The following is a 21306-nucleotide window of genomic DNA, read 5'->3' on the forward strand; positions in this document are numbered from 1 at the left end:
TCACTAAAAAATCAAAGTTTTGTTTTTTGATAGTTCTATACAATTTGATTTTTTGTTGTATTTAAAGTTGTAATTACTTCAAATTAAATAGTGTTTTACAGAAGATAAACATTAACTTATTTGTTTTTTTTTAGCAACACATTTAGTTCTTAGTTTAGTTTAAACTACAACGGACATTATTTGAAATAAAATTATTAACTCAACAGTAGTTATCAGTATTCTGCAAGGCATAGTAATTCTAACCATTTTTTAAGTTTTGAGGTACTTTTAAATAATAAATAATAATCCAATCACTTAAAGCTGCTAATAAAAGTGCTTTAGACTACAGTCTGACTTAAGTATAAAATATATATATATATATATCTTTTAAACCATTCCGATGCATAGTTAAGCTAAAATATATAAGGGTGCTTATTTTTAGAATTCAGTAAAAAATTTAAAAACTTTCAAAAATTAAATTTAAAAAGTGCTAAATAACAACTACGTTACGTTACATAGCAAAATTTTCATTTCAAAGTTGTATTTATATTTACAATTTACCAAGATTAATGGTAGCTAAAATTATATATATTTGTTTGCTAACATATTCAAATAAGTTAAGTTGTTATCAATAGTGTGGTTTATAATGATAGAACACTTTATACTAGGTCATTAATAATGTTTTAGTATTAAAGTAAAAATTGACATGTTGTAGTAAAAACTTCGTGTTTAAAATTTCGGGCAAAATTACTTTGGTTTTTTCTACACTTTGTTAGTGGTAATTACTAAAGAAAAAGACACAAACTTCGTCCTAATTTTTGTGCAACAAAGTAGTTTAAAGTCTTATAAACATGTTTTTTAGAGATTTTCTTTTTGTCTAATACGATTTTTAGAGCCCTTACTCAGTAAGCCGTTCAATGATAATATTACATAAGCAATTCAATGGAAGTTTTTAAACGTAACAAGTAGAAAACGTTTGACATATTTACGAGCTTTAACTAAATAGTTGTTTTCTGGTTTCTAAAAATAGTAGAAATTAACTTACGTTTTCATGGTTAAATGTAACTTGAGATTTTAATTTAAAAATTGCCAAACTTCAAGTTATGCTGCAATCGAATTGGAGAAGGTATAACACAGTTTAAACAGTTTAAGATTTAAAAAACATTCAAAATAGTAATATCTAATTTTTTCGTATCAAATCAGTAAGCAACAATGATTAATTTGTTTTTATTAATTATTCGTAAAAGGTTAATTAATGACTATCCTATAGTAAAAACAACAACTGTTTACATAAAACATCGAAAGTTATTAAAAACAAATCAGACTAAAAATTTTGATTTATAACCCTATAGGTTGAAGTTCAAGTGCAGAATTTAAGATGCTACCGTAAATTTTAAACAAAATTAAAATCATAAGTGTTTTTTTAAATGTTTAGGAAATCAATATACGCTGGCTACATACTATAAAAGTGTACACTAACGAAAGTGAACAAAACAGTTGATTCAAAACTTTAGTAATTATATATCCTGAAAACTAGTTTAATTAATTATAATATAAAATAGTTTAATTATTTAATTCTGTTTTTATTAAACTCATTATTTAAATTCTGTATTAATTATTACTCCCATTTTTTAATATTTTATTTTATTTACAATATACACTATATAATAACTTCTCTCTGTTAAAGTATTCAAATTAAAAGTTAATAATGTTTTGACTATATAATACTACTACATACAGTTTATTGTTTTTATTAGTTTAATAAATAATTTTGTAAACCAAACTTTCTACTTGTGAACTTTTTAAAGCTACTTTTAAAAAACTTATATTTTCATAAACAAATGAAACTATATGTAACATTGGAAATCATACACATAAATAAAAACACGATTCTGCTAGTATTTGACTTTTATACATGCATTAATATTAATACAACTACGGTTAAATATAGTTGTAACTAAAACTACAATTTAATTTTTACGTCATCGCAATAAACAGGAAAAGTTTAAATTTCCCTAGTTAAATTCGTGTTTACAAATAAAATTTTACGCGCATTATAACGTATTTATCATAGTACAGATATATATCTTAACGAAAATGAAACTTCAGTTACGAAATAAATTTAAATTTTGTGAGCTGCTGCAATCATTGCAGCAGAACCTAGTCACGATCATTTGTAATGATTTTTTTTAAAGAGCTCTGAAATTTATAATTCAACAAGAATCAAATGATTTTCAAACTGTTTAATAAATAAAGTTTTTGATTTAAAAAAGAACAGTTAAGCAAATTTAAATGAAAATACGTACTTTAGTTAAAAGGAAACATTTCAACTAAACTTATAAGATTATAAAACACTATCACACAAGTTAAAGCTAAGTTAACTGATTAAAAATTAAAGTAGTTCAAAACTACTACATAAGTTAAACATATATAATAGCTTTAGATATGAGCCATTATAGCTTTAATGATAACTAAATTATAGATTCGTAAAGTATTTCAAATAACGTTTTTGCCTAAAAAATTACAAATATAGTTTATAACTAGTTTCGCTACATATTAAAATTTTTATTAAAAGTTTAGCTAAAACTTACATTTTTATTTTATGTTCAAGGAAACGAATTCTACAGCTGTTCTAACATGTATTCAAAGCCATAGTAAAATTTTAGTTAGAAAATTATAAACATTTCATTAAGAGTTTACTTTTTACTAATTGTAAAATACAAACAGTAAAGTAAGACTGTACTATTTTTTTTTATTTTATATAACAGTATAGTCACATGAATTTAAAAGATTAATCACTGTTTATAATGTTGTTGAAGCCACAATTAAATAAACAAAACGAGTCAAGTGACTTTCAACACAAATCAGATAAAGATAATTACTTATATAATTAAAAGGTTCAGCTCACGTGTACATTTAAAACCTTTAATTTCAAGTGAATAAATACGGATGAAAAGGAGTATAGGATTTTGTAAAATATTTTTTTTTAAACTCTGCATATTTTAAGATATTTGCATAAAAACTCAATGGTTCAAGACACAAACCTTCAAAAAAAGTTTGGTTTATATCAGGTTTTTATAAAGGGAAACTTTTGAATTTCGCAGTCATAAAGGTTTTACTGATTAGCTCGCTGTTTCAGTATATTTAGGGCTATATTTCACAAAGTGGGCTGTCTCAGGGAGCATTAACTAGTAAGGGGTGCGAAAAACTAATAAGTTATTTAAATAAAAAAGAGATAAAATGTAATAAAGGGTACTGGGTCTTTTGTTTTAATTTTCTGTCAAAGGGAGCGCTTATTATAATGAGCTCTGGAAATATTTATTTAAACTAAGTTATTAACGAAAAGTTAGTCTATAAAATAAGTTCATTTACAACAAAAACAAAACAATAGGTCTCTTTTTATAAAATATTAATTGAAAACTTATTAAAAAGTAAAAACATTCATAAATGTCAAAAGTTTGAGATATTTTATACCGATTAAGCAAAATATAGTAATAAATTAAAACATTATATTAAATTATTCTTATTTCAAATTCTAGTTTTCGTTTTTTTTATTTTTCAACTAACAGTACATATGTAATTTATTTTAATAACTAGATTTAACGAAGCACATTTGTAACGTTTATACATGTAAATATTAAGCATAATTATATGTTACAACTGAAGTCAAATCAGATAAATTAACACGCGATGAGTGTTTAAACTTGACAATTACATGTATTATGATGAAATTAACATGATAAATACTTTTATGTTTTAAGCTGATTAAATTTTATTGAAAATTAAACTAAAACTTCACCTATAAAATCTTTATACGTTTTAAGAGTTTACTTTTATATGTTTTTGTTTAAGTTAAAATATTCTTGATTGTAATCAAAACAGAAACTTTAGTTAGGAAACAAGTTTTAAATACCATGTGCTGCAATAGAATTGCAGCAGAACGAAGTCACAATAACTAACATTTAAAACTTTTCAGAGAATTTCCTACCAAAGTATGAATATTAAAACTAATCTGTCAAATAATTATAATCAAATTAAGTTAGAATACAGTTGCTTATTAAATTTCGATATAACTTCAACTATAAAAGCTAAGTTACTCTAATTAAACAAAAGTTGTAAGTTTTTAAGAATAGGTTAACTTACAAGATTAGATAAAGTAAAAACTAGTTTAATTCTAAGGTAAGCTTTATTAGTATATTTGCAAATTTATCAAAATACGGTGAACCTAAAAATATTCTAACTAAACTATATTCGACATGGAAAATTTAACTATAACTTAGAAGATAAAGTATCACCTACAAAAAATTTAATCATAAACATAAAAATATTATGTTCTTAGGATTTTATCAATGAAAATGACTTTTTATCTCCTGATCATAAAATACGAACAAAAATTTCATTAATATCCGGTCTTTAACGTATATTTTATCATTTAATTAAAGTTTTATGCATGAAATGTAATATCCGACAGATTTCGTTTAAAAAAAGGTGTTTTATTTACGTCATAATAAAAGTGTTTTTTGTTTATAATCTATGACAAGGTTTAATTAACTTTAAGATGTATAAAAATAAGTTTTTGTACGACTGAAAAACTTATTTTAAACATAAGTTTGTTTCAAATCAATAATCTTGAATGTTTACATTTTTAGTTAATACTTTTTATTCACTGGAAATTAATAACTAGAATAACTGGAAATAAGAATTTTAGTAATCTATATGTAGTCTAGTAATGTTAGCTTAGTATTTGTAGTATTAAACTAACTTTTGTGAAATCATAACTGGTCCAGATTTCTGAAAATTCCACGATTGGACTCTATCTCTAGCTATAAAATGAGTTTTTATAAAATCTTCAGATTTTGCATTCATACTTCGGTAACCACTTTCAGATTTATTGAAGTCACATCTAGTTTTTTAACTATTGATAAAATTATTTAAACAACTTATTAACTATTTTAGAATATGATTAACTAAATTAGAGCATTAATTTATTATAACTAAACCAATAGGGTGTTAAAATGAACATTTGAATAAAAATTTCAGACTATGCTACTGACCTCGATATATTAGGATATGGGTTATTTTTGATTGGATAAACAAATCCATCAACTTCTTCCATCAATGGACTTTCTAGTGCATTATTTATATCGTCTAATCTAAATATACATACTGCTGATGCATTTATGAAGGCGCTGTAAATTAAGATAATAAAATTTAAAAATCAACGTTTAGTTTTAAGGTTAAGCAGTAACAATAAAAAAAAATATATTAAAATTTTGAACTTTTAGAAACAATACCCAAAATATAGTGTTTTAGCTAAAACTTTACAAAAAGTACATACCTAGAAGTTTTCATTACAGCAAACACAACTTTCATTTTTCCTTCAACTGATGTTTCCAATGTAAAAACATCAGACACTGAAACTAATTCCTCGAAATACAAAGGAGAATTTGACTGAACTGAACAACTCAGTCTAACTTTCACAAAAGAGCTGAATACAAATTGGAAATGATTCTTACCACCAACATCTTTGTAGACATCATTCTTACATACTTGTGAAACTGTGGCCATGTATTTCTATAAATAAACATTTATATATTACTAACGTAAACTAATACGAAATGTGTTATTAATTGTTATAAAACTATTGTAATTAAAAAACTATAAAAAGGATATGTAAATTCTAAAACATAAAAAATTATCAAAAAATAATAATTTGTAACATATTAACAATATACTTAAATGAAGTTTTTATGATGGTTACAACACTAATGTTTAACTATTAATTTTACAAAAAAAGTATTAAGTTCAAGCTCTAAGTTTTATGACTAAGAAAAAATATATTAACTTACTTATATTTTTAATCACCAGAAGATTTAGAACTTTTTTTCTAATTTAAAAAAAAAAAGAGTTTATAGCAACAGTTTAACTTACGTTGTCTCTAGATTCTATAGCTGGTTCATTGAAGAATGTAAATATTTTGCCGCTTTCTTTTGTTCCTTCAACTATTCGTATGAATTTCGCTCTATCTGATTTAAAAAAAATTTTTTACTGTTTTAAAGTAGATAGTTTAGAAAATTAAAATATAACTTTATAAGTTAAACGAAAAAAAATTATTTTAAAATGTTTTTAGCTATAACTATATCTATACAAATAAAAATATTGTATAAAACTAGAAAAGTGATAGCATATGTATATTTTTATAAAGTAATTAAAACTACTTCTTATGTGGTCTTTTGTTGTGTCCCTTGCATAAGTTTTCAAATTTCTTTCAGGGTCGTTAGTGTTAATTTTTATCAATTGAGATCTTTTGTGCTTGTACGTAAATCCATTATAGATTGCACCGTCTAAACAATAAAAAATATTTACAGTTAGAAATATTATAAAATTTATACATAAAGAATTCAAAATAAAAACACACATAATGATAAAGATACTGTTTTGTCACTGGGAAAAGCAGAACAAAGTTTGTAATTTCTGTCATTGTATTTGTTCAGCGATTTTTCCTGTAGTTGTTTAAGAAGACCGTTTTCACCTAACTGTGTAAGTTTTTATTTTTCACTGATATACGCATATAAAAGTTAAAATAATAATTATACTATTATTTAATAAATAATCAAAATACTATAGAAGTAATTAAAAAAAGGTTATTATTGCAAACTATTTTTTACATAACATATTAACAGATATAGCCATTTTTTAAAGATATTTTAAAAACTTGATTAAAATTAAACTTTTAAGTTATTTGTAACAAAAAACAAAAATTGAACTTCAAAAGACAGTATTTTCGGTTTAACGGCGTGCGAGGAGCATGCTATCATCTTATTGGTCGGTTTGTTATCATATCATGATTTAATTGGGCCATAGTAGTCACGTGATTGAGGCAATCACTTTCTCTCATTCTGCCTTCTTCTATTGAGCTTTTGTGTTTTTCAATGCAATCGTTGAATGATTGTTGATCAGTACTAAGCTTAAGTTTCTGAGAAATAAATAAGTAGTTTTCACACAACGCATGCTAAGTAAGTAACCAAGTTATTATAGCATTGTGTTTAATTTCTTATTTAACATCTTATTTTTTACAACAATTAAATAAGTTTTATAAACTAAACATTACTCGTTTTATAGCAATCAGATTAATATAAATAATAAAGATATTTTAAGGTTAACTTAAAATTGTTTTATACATGCTTAATTGCCTGTTTAATTTGACTAACTGTTTTTTTTACTATGTAGACTATATTTGTAATATTATATAAAACCTTATACATTGCTTACTTGTGTATAATATAACTGTTTACTGCTACTTTTGCCAATAACTGGTTTCGGTATGTCTATCTTAAATATTCCGTTTCTATAAAACTTCTTTCAGTTAGAAACAGAAAAAATCAACTTGTATTTAGTTCTACATTTAATTAACAATAAAGACAGTTTTTAAGCTTTTTTATCCAGCATGATTTTATAAACTATAGTAACTAAAAGTTATAAACTAAAAAGGTTCGTTTAAAGCTAAAAGTTCAAACAGTTCAAAGTCTATCATTTTTTATTGCACATTTTACATTTAAAAGTCTAAAGTGTTTACCTTGCATGAACGAATATGTATTTATTTATTTCTATCAATCCATGCAAATCAAACAGCTGATGTATTGAGGGTTCACTTGAGTTTGAACCAATGAAAACAGAGTATCTCTCAGAAGCTGTTAGTATATATTTTTTTAAAATAAAACACATATTTGTGTCAAAACAAATTTATAGAGTTATTAAAAGCTTAACTTTATCATTTAATTGTGTTAGGTTGTAGTTTTTTTTTGTTAGTTGATTTAATTTTCGTTTTGATAATACAGTTTGCAAAATAATGGGTTATCTTATAAACCACTCTAATAAAAGTAGTCTAGCTTATTCAACAAACAAACACTTGTTTCAAAACTTTACACAAAGTAACGCTCGAATACTTACAAATAAGTTGTTTTATATTATTCTGAATATCGCACGTGCAATCAAGGTGTTAAATACTCTCATTTAAATGAAGTTTTAATAAGTATTTACGTTAATTTAAGCTTATGTATAAGCTTTTCTATGCCTTTTTTATATACATGCTGTTTTCAAAATTTTGATTATTGAGATTTTCCAAAAAATTAAAATTTAAAAACAAAAAAAACATTAATACATTTTTCTTTGACCTAAAAACTTTTTTATACAAAAGCAACCCTTTTGTAACATCTTTGTTTTAGTTCTACATTTTGTAAAATTGTATTTACATATAAATTTACTACGCTAAATGTTATGTCGGTAAATCTAATTTTTTTTAAAGTACACTTTTGTTTTTATAAATTAAAAGAATTAATGTAGAATCAGTATTAAAAAATTTAAAGATTTACCAAGGTGCACTTGAAAATTTCACAAACAGATTAATTAATGATATTTAGTTTCGCTTTACAAAAATTATTACACAGTTTTTATTTCTGTGACAAACTCTAATTATTTAATCTAATAAAAATAAAAATTACTTATTGCATCTGTGTTGCTTAATGGCAGCTCTTCAGTAATAAATGATGAATTAACGGTCAGAATAATAACAGCCGTTATGGTATATGATTGAAACAACATTGTAAAATATTGCTTATTAAGCATATTTCATTTGTCACATTTACGTTCAAGAATTAATAATCTGAAAACAAAATAAAATCAATTACATAATCAAAAGAAAAGTACTTGTAGAAAAGGAAACAAATTTTAATTTAATTTCAATACATCTTGATAAATAGTCATTAAAAATCAATATCGTAGCCATAAAATTCTCATTAAAAACTAAATAGGTTTAATATAGTCTATAAATTAAGTTCATAAATATAACATCCTTTATAGTAATTGGTATACACATATTTATTTACTTATTTTTAGGTTACAAAACTACTATGTTTACTTAAACGTTTCATAAGTAAATTGATACTAAAAATTTTGTTTTTAATTTACTTCAACTGTATATAGCTTGCTATACCAAAAAAGATAACATCGCAATATAAAATAGAAAACATTTGCAAATACAAAAGAAGAATCATGGCAATTGTTTCTGAACTAACATTTAAAAAAACGAGTATTTTTATTACAAATTGTCAGTTTTTTAACAATTTTCATACACTAATTTGTATTTTATTTAAAATAACCTTTAAAAACATAAATATAATATTTAAAAATCGTTGGTTTATTATTTTAATACTTACATGGTTGTTTGAGTTATATTAGCCAATAAACAACTAAAGCTAGACATATATAAGTCTCCAAAAATTATTAACACTGGTAAGGTTGTTAATTAGTTCAAATAATGTTATTTACATACTTTTTTGTTTTAATTAATTTTCACAAAATGTGAAAAGAAATTTTATATTTTCTCTTAATAAATACTTTCATCATGATTATCGATTATCACGCAAAAGTTTTAACTTCCTAACTACTATAACTATTATTTTTGTTATGCATTTATATAACTTAAAATTCGATATTTTTTATTTCGATTGTAAGTAATTAAAACATTGAACTTTATGATTTAACTTGTATACATCATTTAAAACAAAAAACTTTTAAAACACTTCAAAAAAAAAATTTAGGTTTATTCTAAAACTTTTTATCAAATTTATTTAAATTGCTTTTTAACAAAACTAATTATGTGGTAGCTTAGTTCTACAATTTTTTTTTGTTTTTAAATTTTTAGTTTGATATAGTTCAACATATTCTTAACCAATAAAGTTTGAACAAGTTTAATAAAATAAACTTTGCTATTTTTAAACTATGTAAATTAACAGTGTTAAAATACTTAAGTCATTAAAAAACAAAAATTCACAAAACTACTGTAAACTTAAAAAAAACACTTTTATCATTTAAGTTTAAATTGGTTTCAATGTTGGTTTACTTCAAAAACGATTTAGTTTTATATTACTAATTGAAAAACCTAAAAGTTATTATTTGGTTTTTGTAACAAAATAAGTGATTTTATTCAAATCTACTCTTACTAAACAAATTACACGCTACTAGGGTTTTAAGTTTAAAATAACATATGTAACCCTTATTTTAAGTGTTTGAGTTCAAGATTGAAGAATCAGTTTAAAATATTATTGTATTCTTAAGTTTTTTCTATGAAAATACTCGAAACAGACAAATAGATATCGTTTAAGAAAAATATTAAAATTCAAACAAATCATGTTTCAAATAACGTAAACGGCCGATGTTTTTATCCATATAATTGGTATTTTGAAATTTGTTAAAAGCCAATTTATTTATTTATTTTTTAATTGGATAAATTAAAAATGGAAAACTTATCAATTAGCAAAAAAAATTAAACAAAAAAGAAAGATATACTAAATTAAATTCTAACTGATAATCTCTTTGTTATCTTATCCTTTGTCTAAAACTTTATTTAAACTTGAATATTATATCAAAATGTTTATAACACTTTTTATACTTTAAGTAACTTATAGTTATAGAGTAATGCTAAGAACTTTTTTAAGTATATTTATTAGAATCATTACAAGTTAATTTTTTTTAGTATGTTCTCTGCAAGCTTATTAAACATTTGATTAAATATTTATATCTATAAAACACTAGATTAAAGGAACATTATCATTAAAAAATTAAAAACATAAAAGTAAACGAACTGTCTAACTCTTAGCATGTCGAAAAAACATTAATTTAAAGAAATTTTAATTTCAATGAACACTTTTTACTTTCAATATATAAATTCGTAATCAATATGAAAAAAACTTTTTTTAGAAAAGTTTTATGTTGTTTTTAATTAAATAATTTAAATTAAAGTTTCAATAATAAATAAACTTTAAAAGTATTAATGAAATACATACTTTTAATAGAAATAAAAAACAATTGTTTATGATATAGTCGTAACTATTAAAATTCAATATAAAAATGTAAACGAAAAGTTAACATTTAAACATAAAATAAATATTAAAAGAAAATTAAAATTAACTTAAAGTTGATGCAACTTATTTACAAAATCTAAGAAAATAAATTATTTTTAAAACTATATAGAAGATTTTAGTATAGTATTTATCTATATTAGAATTATATTAATGTTTTGTTAATTTAAGAACTGATTTTTATTAAAACAACATCATTTGAAATAAGTAAATTGGTTTACATGAAAAATAAAAATTTTAATCAATTACTTAAGTTTAGAAAAAATTGACTAATTGAAAATTTAGAAACAAAACTAAAACAACGTAGACTACTAGTATCTTTAAAATTAACAGTTTATGTTAACCGAACAAAAATATAAGGTAAATCTAAAATTGTTATTCTACCACTATTATTTAAATTCTACTGTTACAGCTTTAGTGAAATACGATTCTCTGAAACTGGTTGAACAGATAGTTACAATACTGCAACTTTATGCAATTTTTACCGCTTTTTAAATGCAGTTATTTTGTTTTACTTGAACCTAATCAAGCGTTAAATTTTACTTCTTAGCAGTTGTCTCTTTTGTAAACAATAACAAGAATTTCTACTGAAGTTGAATACGTATGTTTACTGTATACTTTGTTTGTAAATGAAAACTTTATATTATGAAACAGTTTATAATTAAGAATTATGCCATTTCTAGTACATGACAAATGTACTGCGGCTTAACTAAAAAAACAGAAACAATTTAAAGTTTCATCAATATTTTATTACAACTTACATTTACATATTTTGAGAACATAAAAGTGTTTCACGAAAGATAAATATTGAACAAATTAAATTGTAAACTTGATTTTTCAGAACTGTTGGGTTTTCAAATAGATTTTGAGCCATTTTTTTACTTTTCTATCAAATAAAACTTAAAACATCTGTATATTACTAACGTTTAATAAGTAGACAGCTGCAAGATTTTAAGAAAAGCAAAACAATTGTAAAAACCAAGTAAGTTGTTTACATCTTTGTTATAGAAAACAGCTTTAGCTCTGTTTTCTTCCTTCAAATATAAGTTATACCGTGTAATTTTAAAAGTTTAACAAGTATATTTTGATTAAGTTTTTTTAATAAAACATAAAAAAATAAAATAGTAAGACCAATACCCAAAGCGATTAATGCGATTATTTTCTCAGCAACAATAGCTTTAACAAACAATTAAATTAATTACTGTAACAATGTGCATAAATTCCTTAAGGAGACTTATTGAAACGGAATATTGAAATTAAAATTGTTTGATAAGTTGTTTTTAAGCTTTAGAAACGTTACATAGTTTATTTAAAATGCATAAACAGACTTAATAGCTGTATAAAACTTAATTACACATGATTTCTTATCTGGAGTTTTTATAAGTATTTTGTAAGAAAAACAACTACAGTTTAATAGTATTAGTCTATACTTCAATTATTTTTTTGTACATTTTAGTCTATAAGCTTCTTTTCAAAACACAGTAAAAATTCAACAAAATGTTAGTAAAAAGATCAGAAAATTCTAATAAATCTACAAAAGTAAAAATTTAAAATCTACTTACAACATATCTAAATACCTAAATATTAAATAGGTACTACACACTTACAACAGTTTTCAGCTAAACAATAATTAAAGAAATATTGAATTAAAGTTTTTTATAACAGTTTAAAGTAAGTATTATTTACATATTAAGCTCAGTCTTTTTAATTAAAAATTTTAGTAAGTTTGTCAAAATAGTATATTTTGAAGACAACAAATGTTACTATAGTTTATAAATGTATATCAATTTGAAAGGAATGCAACTTAAATAAAAATTAACAAAAACAAAATAAAAAAAGTTTGTGAAAATAATTAAATCTATAAACTTTAACAACGTATACTTATGTTCACATTCTCCTTTATGATAATTAAAAAGTCTTTAAAGTTTTTTCTTTGTTCTTTCAAATAAAAGTAAGAAGAAAAATTTGAAAACAAGAACACTTCAGTTGTCAAAACTTTTCAAGAGTAACACTCTTCAATAACTATTGACTAGTCAATTACGAAACTCAAATCTATTGTAGTAATGCGCGAGTAAGTTTTAATTTTTTTGATATTCGGTGGCTGAGTACAGTGTAGTTTATGGTTTTTATAACTACAAAAGTATCTTAGATTTGATTTTAGAATATTTAGTAAAAGTACAATGTTTATATTCTATACATTGAAAGTATGAAACGATTTAATAGTTTTTTAAATAAATTTTAAAACATAAATATTTTTATATCATATATATTATAAATATTAATCATATATAACATAAATATTTAGAGTTTTATCGTTTAGTTTTTTTTTACATTTAAACTATGTGTGATTGTAATGTTTGCTAAATTAAGTACTTTTAAATGTACTAGAATGTTTTTGTGTTAACTTTGTAATTTAAGCGACATGTTAACTTATTAAATTTTTTTTTATTTTCACCACTATCTAGCGCTGCTTGCAGAGAAAAAAATCAGCACACCATACATAAAATCAAGTTGCTTTGATGTTCTCTAATTAATATTTTTTTTATCTGAACACATTACATATATTTCTTAATTCTTAAATATTTATTTGTTTTCTTACTTTAGACTATGATTAAATCAACCTTACAGACTTTAATGCGCTTTCAAAGTTAATTGTTAATATCTGTCTAAATTGTTTAAACTGTTGTAGGTACTTACACTAGTTAGTTTTAAAGCTTAAATACAGTAGTAGCAATACAAAGTGTACAGTACATTTATTCCTTTTTTTCTGTTTTATACAATTTACCCCTATGCCATTGTATTAAACACTTTTTACCAGTTTGTCATAAAAATGTGAGTTATATTTGCTACAGCGGTAAAAGTATAACTTTAAAAAAGTATAGTTATATGACTGGTAAACACCTTGTGTAGTAAAGTACTTTAATAAATTAAGCAGTGTAACATAAATCGGCACAAAAAACTGTAGTTATTTGAAACCGGCTTAAGCTTAAATCACGGAATCGTAAGCCATACCAAGCCGGTACCTTAAGTTAATTTTAAACTCCTAAAAACAAAGTTCAAACACAAACAACTTCGCGTGGTTAAATTTAAATTTACCGCAATACACTCGCGGTCAATATCGTGGCTTTATAAACCTTCTTACTGCTCGTTGATTGGATTAAATAGATGTACTGATATATATATATTTCAGACGCTGTCGTATTCTTCAATGAATTTGTGTTTCTTCGCACACATTTGGTCAAGTTTGCGGTAAACTAGTAGATGGTACAGGGTTACACAAGTTTTTTAGTCTGTATTCTCGTTCAAGTGTACAAGTTTCAGTTTTGAAAATTGAACAATAATTTGATTTTTGCAAAGTAGAACTTTTCGATTGAGGTATTTTAACAACTGGAAAGATTTAGGACGCATGTATTACTGTTTTAAAAAAATGGTCAATTAAAACTGTTTTTTTTTTTTTTAAACAAGGATTATCTAAGTCCGTATTATTGCCTCCTTGGAGCGACTTTGTCTATCAGGAGACAATAAGTAGTTGGCAGAAAGTATTGTAATAGGACAACTTTTTAGTAAACGGCTAACTTCTAATAAAATAAGATTATACTTTAATTTTTTAACTATCATAGAGAAATTTTTAGGAAACTCTGGATTAAATCAACACCATGAGTAGAAAAATTTCAAAACAAACGTCATGATGTTCTTTAGCACATGACTAAATTATCGTATAACTTTGTAGTTATTATGAAAGCAGCTTCAAAACACTTTTAAAATTTCAATCTTTATATTTATCAAGTTTTTTGTTATTTTTGAGAATTGCAAAGTTTATACAGACGATTGTACATCATTGATCATGGAAATAATTTTCTAAATTTGTAAAACTAACGCATCAAAGACTTAGTTTGCATTTAAAAATTTTATAACAAAACTTGTACTGTATTTTTTTAATTTATTTTTGGTCTTGAGTCATAAATTTTCTACCTCCTGTTACTTTTGAGTTTCTTTAGTTTGCCAAACATTTTAAATTAAAAAAAATAATAATAACTAAAACCGTAAACTATACATGTTTGAGGTATGATAAGTGCATTTGTATTTTCTAATTATTTTTTACTTATTTTTTGAAATAATGGTGTTTAAGTTTAATATGTATACAGAATACATTTAATGAAGTATTTCATAGCTTTAATAAAAATTAAATTTTAGTAATTCATAAGTTATGACTTTATTATAATTTGGTTCTTCTATTAAAAAAAGTATTTTTAAAATATACACTTCTGATACTATAACGTTTATCTCTAAAAAGACATTTATAATTTTAAGCAAATAGTTCAAGTACTAGTAAATGGGTCTGCAGATGAAGTGCTTGAAAAAATCAGAACAACTTTAGTCCTTAAATATTTGTTTGGAAATAAAGTTTCTTTGTTTCTGTGGCTTCAAGTTAATTCCCGTTAAAACGACAACTTTAAGTTTAGTAAAAACATCGTACAAATTTATAAATCAAAATGCTACTTAGCCTTGAAAGTTTCTGTATACTACAAAAACTTTTGAGATTAAGCATAATGAAACCATGATTTAAGCTTGCTTTATTTTTTACAATTTTTTACTTTTAAAAATTCTTACATCGTTTCTAAGTTTATTTTACAATATTTAATAGTTTATACTTAATCAAACACTTTGGAATGCTGTAAAAAGTTTTTCAATTATAAATAAATTGTTAGTATTTGTACAGTGTTTTACTTACCATTATAAGCAAACTTACTTTGTACAATACACAAAGTAACAAATTTGTTTTAAATAAAAACATAAAATACGACTTAGCTTAGCTATCTTATAAATATAAAGGTTATTATAAAGTTTTAGTATATGTATATATTTTAATAAAAAACTTACAAGATTAAATTAAACAGTGAACACCGTTTAAAACTAATTATATTAAAGTTTTGATTCCACAAGGTTTGAAATACATTGAAAATAAAATAATATGATTTTGTGAAATAAATCTGATAACAGCTTACTTATGACATTTTAGAATTAATATATTTAACTATCGCGTGAATAAAGTTATAAACTGTAAAAATAGTGGTTTAATTTTGATTTTTAGTTCAATTTCAGGGTTATTAGTTTACTTATAATATTCAACAGTCAGTAGTACAGTTTCACTTTAAAGCAGTTATTTTAGTTATGCAAAACGGTGATGTATTCTACTAACCGTTTAGACGTGATTGGTATACAAAATTTTTACTCTTTCAGATTTATGTGCATTTTTTGTATAATTTTAACTAAAACCTCGGTCTTAAAATTAATTAAAAAGATATAAACAAGTAACTTATTCGATATATTTTTTCACTATATTAATATTAATAACAGAATAGTGCTATTTAAATAAAGTCTTAACGACTAAAACTAGTTAAACATTTCAAATATTGCAAAATATATAGCTTTTAGTCTTTTAATAACAAATTATAATAAATTTACATTTATTCAAAAAAAAAAGTACATTTCTAAAACCTTAGGCGTTTTCTTTAAATTGAAAACTTTACTATTAATCATCAATTAAATCTTCTTTACAAGATTTATACATATAGACAAAACGCATTCGTTACTTATTTGTATCTTTGTCAACAATAACTTCTGTCAGACTTGTTTTAAGTTAATAAAGCAAAGCTCTGGTACTATAACGTTTTTTAATTAGTAGATAAATTTTAGAAGAAAAAAAACTAAAAACTTGTGTTTTATCGAACTAAATAGTATTTTTGTTTCTTAAAACTATTGGTTTTACCATACAGTTTTAAAAAACTTCAGTTAATTACTAACCAATAGTGCTTTTAAAAATATTTTTATATATACTTTAGGTTATACGAGTAACTAAATTCTAAAGAATATAAATAATTCTGTTGCTAAAGCTTTAATTTTAAAAATTCTTCTTTTTTAGTTTGGTTGCCCAACAAACCAAGAGGGCATACTTACAACGATAAACGTAAATTACTTAACTTAAGATAAATAATCAATGTGGTTTTTAGTAAACTAAAAAAAAAATATAAGAACGTTTCAACCAACATGCTGATAAAAGAACAAACGTTATTTCTTTAATAACATATTAAAGCGTTTACAACACGTATCTTTAAATTTTTACAAACATACTTGTTTTTTGAGTTTTTATAGCAGAGTTTTCAAAACCTTTTTACGTAAGGTCTTCTTTAAAGAACTAAAGCGCTGGCACCCTTCGAAGATGTTTTTTTAAAAACTACTACTAAATACGCCTATTATCTTTTTATTTTATTATCAACTCCAGAAAATCTAGTATAATTTTCAAATTATTGCCTGTCTGCCCCCTTCAGTCCCTTCGCTGCTTATGACCCCATAAAATTATGTAGTGGCTCACTTTTTGAAATCCTGTTTTTAAATAACTTAATATGCTTAATATTTTAGCGCGGTAGCATATTGAGAACGAAATTATAAATTAGTAAATATAATACATTGAATCTTTAAAATTTTAAATTGATTAGAATTTATTAAGATAGATATGTCATTAAAAACATATTTCAAACAAATCAAACTTTAAAGAATATATACTATAAGAATATGGTAAAAATTCAAAGTATTTATACCTACATTTTGTTTGAAATTGGTCCATTGAAAGCTTTTATTTTCAAATGTTTATAAAGTTTTAGATGGTTGTATTTAAACTACTAATTGAAATAAGTTATCATATCTAAATAGCTTGTTTAAAATATTTACAAAATAATAAGCCTTACGAAGCCACATATGGTGGAAGAAAATAAAAACTATAATTTTATAGATTTACAAAAAAATAGAAAATTTAAAAAACATAAACGTCATAAATTAGACACGAATACTTTTAAAAGATAATTTGAAGTGGTTTTTGATTGCTCTAGAAATAATGATAATTACATTACATTATCTGAGAATAGCCTGTGTTTTCTAACTGTCTTATAGAAAGTTTAAACAATGATACGTAGTTACTATTTGATTGAAAAGTTTTCTAGTGTTAACATATTAGAAAAACTACTTTGTTAAAATAAAAAATGCGAAACCTGAAAGGTAACCATGCTTCAATATTAGTTTTAATTGCACAAAAGACACAAAACGTTCAGTTGTTACTTTGATAAAAAACTTCTGACAGTACAACAATAGTTAAGTTCTAATGGGTATAATTGCATGTTTATATAAATAGGTGCCATCATTTTTCTCGAAGTATTTTTAAGAAAAAGCTTTACATAAACAGAACATTACTTAAAAGTAGTAGAACTTTTTTGCTTTAAAACTTCAAACAATTTATAATTATTTTCTTATATCAGTAAAGGTGCAGTTAACAATGTAATCATAGAAAGTTAAATAGTTTACAAAGTTAAATAAATATAGATTGTTGTATGCTTAAAATTTATTCAAAGAGTTACAATCAAAGTTCTCGACTTGCATCCAAGAAAAATAGTTACAAGTTTAGAAAAATAATTTTAAAAAACAAAAAAAAGGTTGTTCTTTAAGCTTTATTATGTATTAATACTAATCACGTAACTTCAACAATCAAATACAAATATTTATAAAAGTATTTGTTAAAAACAAACACCAAATATTTTTTTTCAGCAAAACTGAAGTAACACAACGGCAAATGTAGAAAATATTTACCAAACACAAACAAATGTAATGATATAAAAATTTGCTTTAAGTTTGAAAAGTCTGTCACACGACCAGTAATTACAGGAAAAACAGTTTCAAAAACGAGAAATACAGAAAACTACATCAAAACTGTCAAAATTTGACGAGCGTTTAACAAAATAGGTAGAATAAAATATGTACTACTTATAAGTGTAGTACACTTGATGACTTTTGTAGTATTTCTATGACTGTAAGTTACTATGCTTTTGCGTTTGTTTGCTTTTACTTACATCATTGCTAGTTGTACTTTTTTGTGACTTATTTTTGTGTAAACATTTTATTTTGTATGTGGACAATCTTTATTTTGCTTTATGTCCATTTGTCCGTAAGTTAATTGAATGTTTTGATAGTTTTAGATATTTTAAAACTTATAGATTTTTTTTATTTAAGTCTTCTAAAAAAATTGATAAAATTTCATAATAGCTAAGTTAACTAAAACATGATTTATAACTTTAGTATTAATGAGTCTTTTCATACAGTAAATATTATAAAACTACTATAAAAAAATTAATTTATAATAAAAAGAGTTTACTTTTCAGAATTAAATGGTCTTTATATAATTTTAAAATATCAACTTTCCAGAAATGGATCTATAACTTTCAAAAAATGTAGATAATATTTGAAGATTAATTACTATATTTCTGTTTATGTTTTATAAAAGATCAAGTCCCAATAAGTAGTACAAATGCTTTAAGTTAGTTTTGTTTTAATTTGAATTAAAATAAAATTATTGTTTGGAAATAATATTTAAACATTAGTATAATATATGTAAGTATTTATTACTGTATCAACAGCTAAATGAAAATTAAACAGTTTTGTTTCATTAAATGTTTTTTATATTAATAGTTTATTAACAAAAACAAAGCAAACATGCTTTTATTTACATTATGTTCCAATCAGTAACTGTAAATTATTAAAAATAAATCAAATACATTTATATTTACCAACAAATGGAAATATTCTCTATAGCAAACATAACCACAAATACGATACAAGTTGCTACAAACATTAAAAGAATTTTGTTTTTAATGTTACCTAAGCTTGTATATTTCAACAGTTTAATTACGTGTTTAAAATTATGTATTTTTTTATGGTAATTTGAAAAACAAAATGGCTAATTAATTTAAACAAAAAATAATTTTAAATTCATTATAAACACGAGCTTTATATGATTTAAATAGATTTCTTTAGACTTATAGAATAATTATTTAAAGTCTCTTGTTACAATTACATGAAAACATATTTATAATAATAATATTAATATGTTGTTATTATAAAATTTTAGCTAAAATAGTTCGTTCTTTTAAACTTATCCAAGTTGTTAAAGCGCAAAAAGTGTTGACTTTGTTGTTAAGTTAAATAACCTTTAAAACAACAAAAATTATTGTAGTTTTATTGTCTAAAAATAGTATATTGGTTTTTCACGTCCTTTTCTACTACTAAAACTAATAAACCTAATAAATAAATTAAATTAAAATAACCTGAAAGTTACTGATATACGTTAAACCTTGTTAGTTCAGCAAACCCAACAAACGCTAGTAGTCTGCAAACCAACAAAAACCTGAGATTGTTATCAAAAAGCGCAGCTTCTTAAGAATAAAAGTTCAAGTGCTGCTCACGCGATAATTAACCCTGAATATTTTTATCGTTGTCGTAAAAATATTGTAATCAGAATTACTCTGTAAACTAATCGACAGTTTAAGTGTGCTTAAAACCGTACAACGGCTTTTAAATTAAGTGTTAGATTTTTTTGTCTAGTTTTTATACTATAAATACTATACATATTACTATATACACTATGAATACTATAATTAAAATTGTTAAATAACTTATTAAGTGTATTTTATTCACTTACCTAATTCATTAAATATCAAAAAACAAAGTTAGTACCTTAAAGTAGTAAATTGAAATTTAAGAAAATAAAAAGAGAATAATTTTTGTGCTTGGTATTAGTTTCACCACAACCAGTATTTTACTATAGCTTAAAGTGTAAGTTTCATTATTTTTAAGTTTTCCTAAGGTTGTCTTAAAAACTCAGTCAAATGATAACGTTTTAAATAACATCGTTGATCAATCTTTTAGAATTTATAAGAGGACAAAGCTTTTAATTATTTAGCGTTGTAAGTTGCTATCAGTGTTTTTTACTGTTTTTAAAAAATAGATATGAGCACAATTAGACCAAAAAGTTTGTTAAGAAAAATTAAAAGAAAGTTATAAGAAAGTTAAACAATTTAGAGATGAATAAAGTTAAGATGTAGTATATTATATAAAACAGATTAAAAGCTTTTAATAATTGAAGCAACTTATTCTAAAAATACCGTACGTTCATAATGACAACCATATTCAAGAGTTGTTTAGTAAATCATCAAACTAAAAAGTACCGTATTAATTACTTACTTAACCTAGAACAAATTAGATTTGATAACTTCATGTTTTGGTTTTCAAGAAAGAACTCTTCTATTTTGCTTTTGTACAGTTCTAAACTTTTACAACTTTTATATAGATAGCTTAAACAATATTTATTATTCTAACAAATGTTTTAAGCTTAGGCTATCACACATATTTTAGATACATAGTTTTTATAAATACAAAAAGTTTTCAATCTCTGTTTTTGAGCTTATTACTAAACATAACTTTAAGTTTTGTTTAACAACCTACTCTGAGTGTTCTAATTATAAAGGGAATGACAAAACATATTTATTTTAACCGTAACTATATTATAACAAGGTTCAAAGAAAAT

The sequence above is a fragment of the Thalia democratica genome, chromosome 4 (genome assembly GCF_965202585.1).
Source record: "Thalia democratica chromosome 4, ktThaDemo2.hap1.1, whole genome shotgun sequence".
In the NCBI taxonomy this organism is placed as follows: domain Eukaryota; kingdom Metazoa; phylum Chordata; class Thaliacea; order Salpida; family Salpidae; genus Thalia; species Thalia democratica.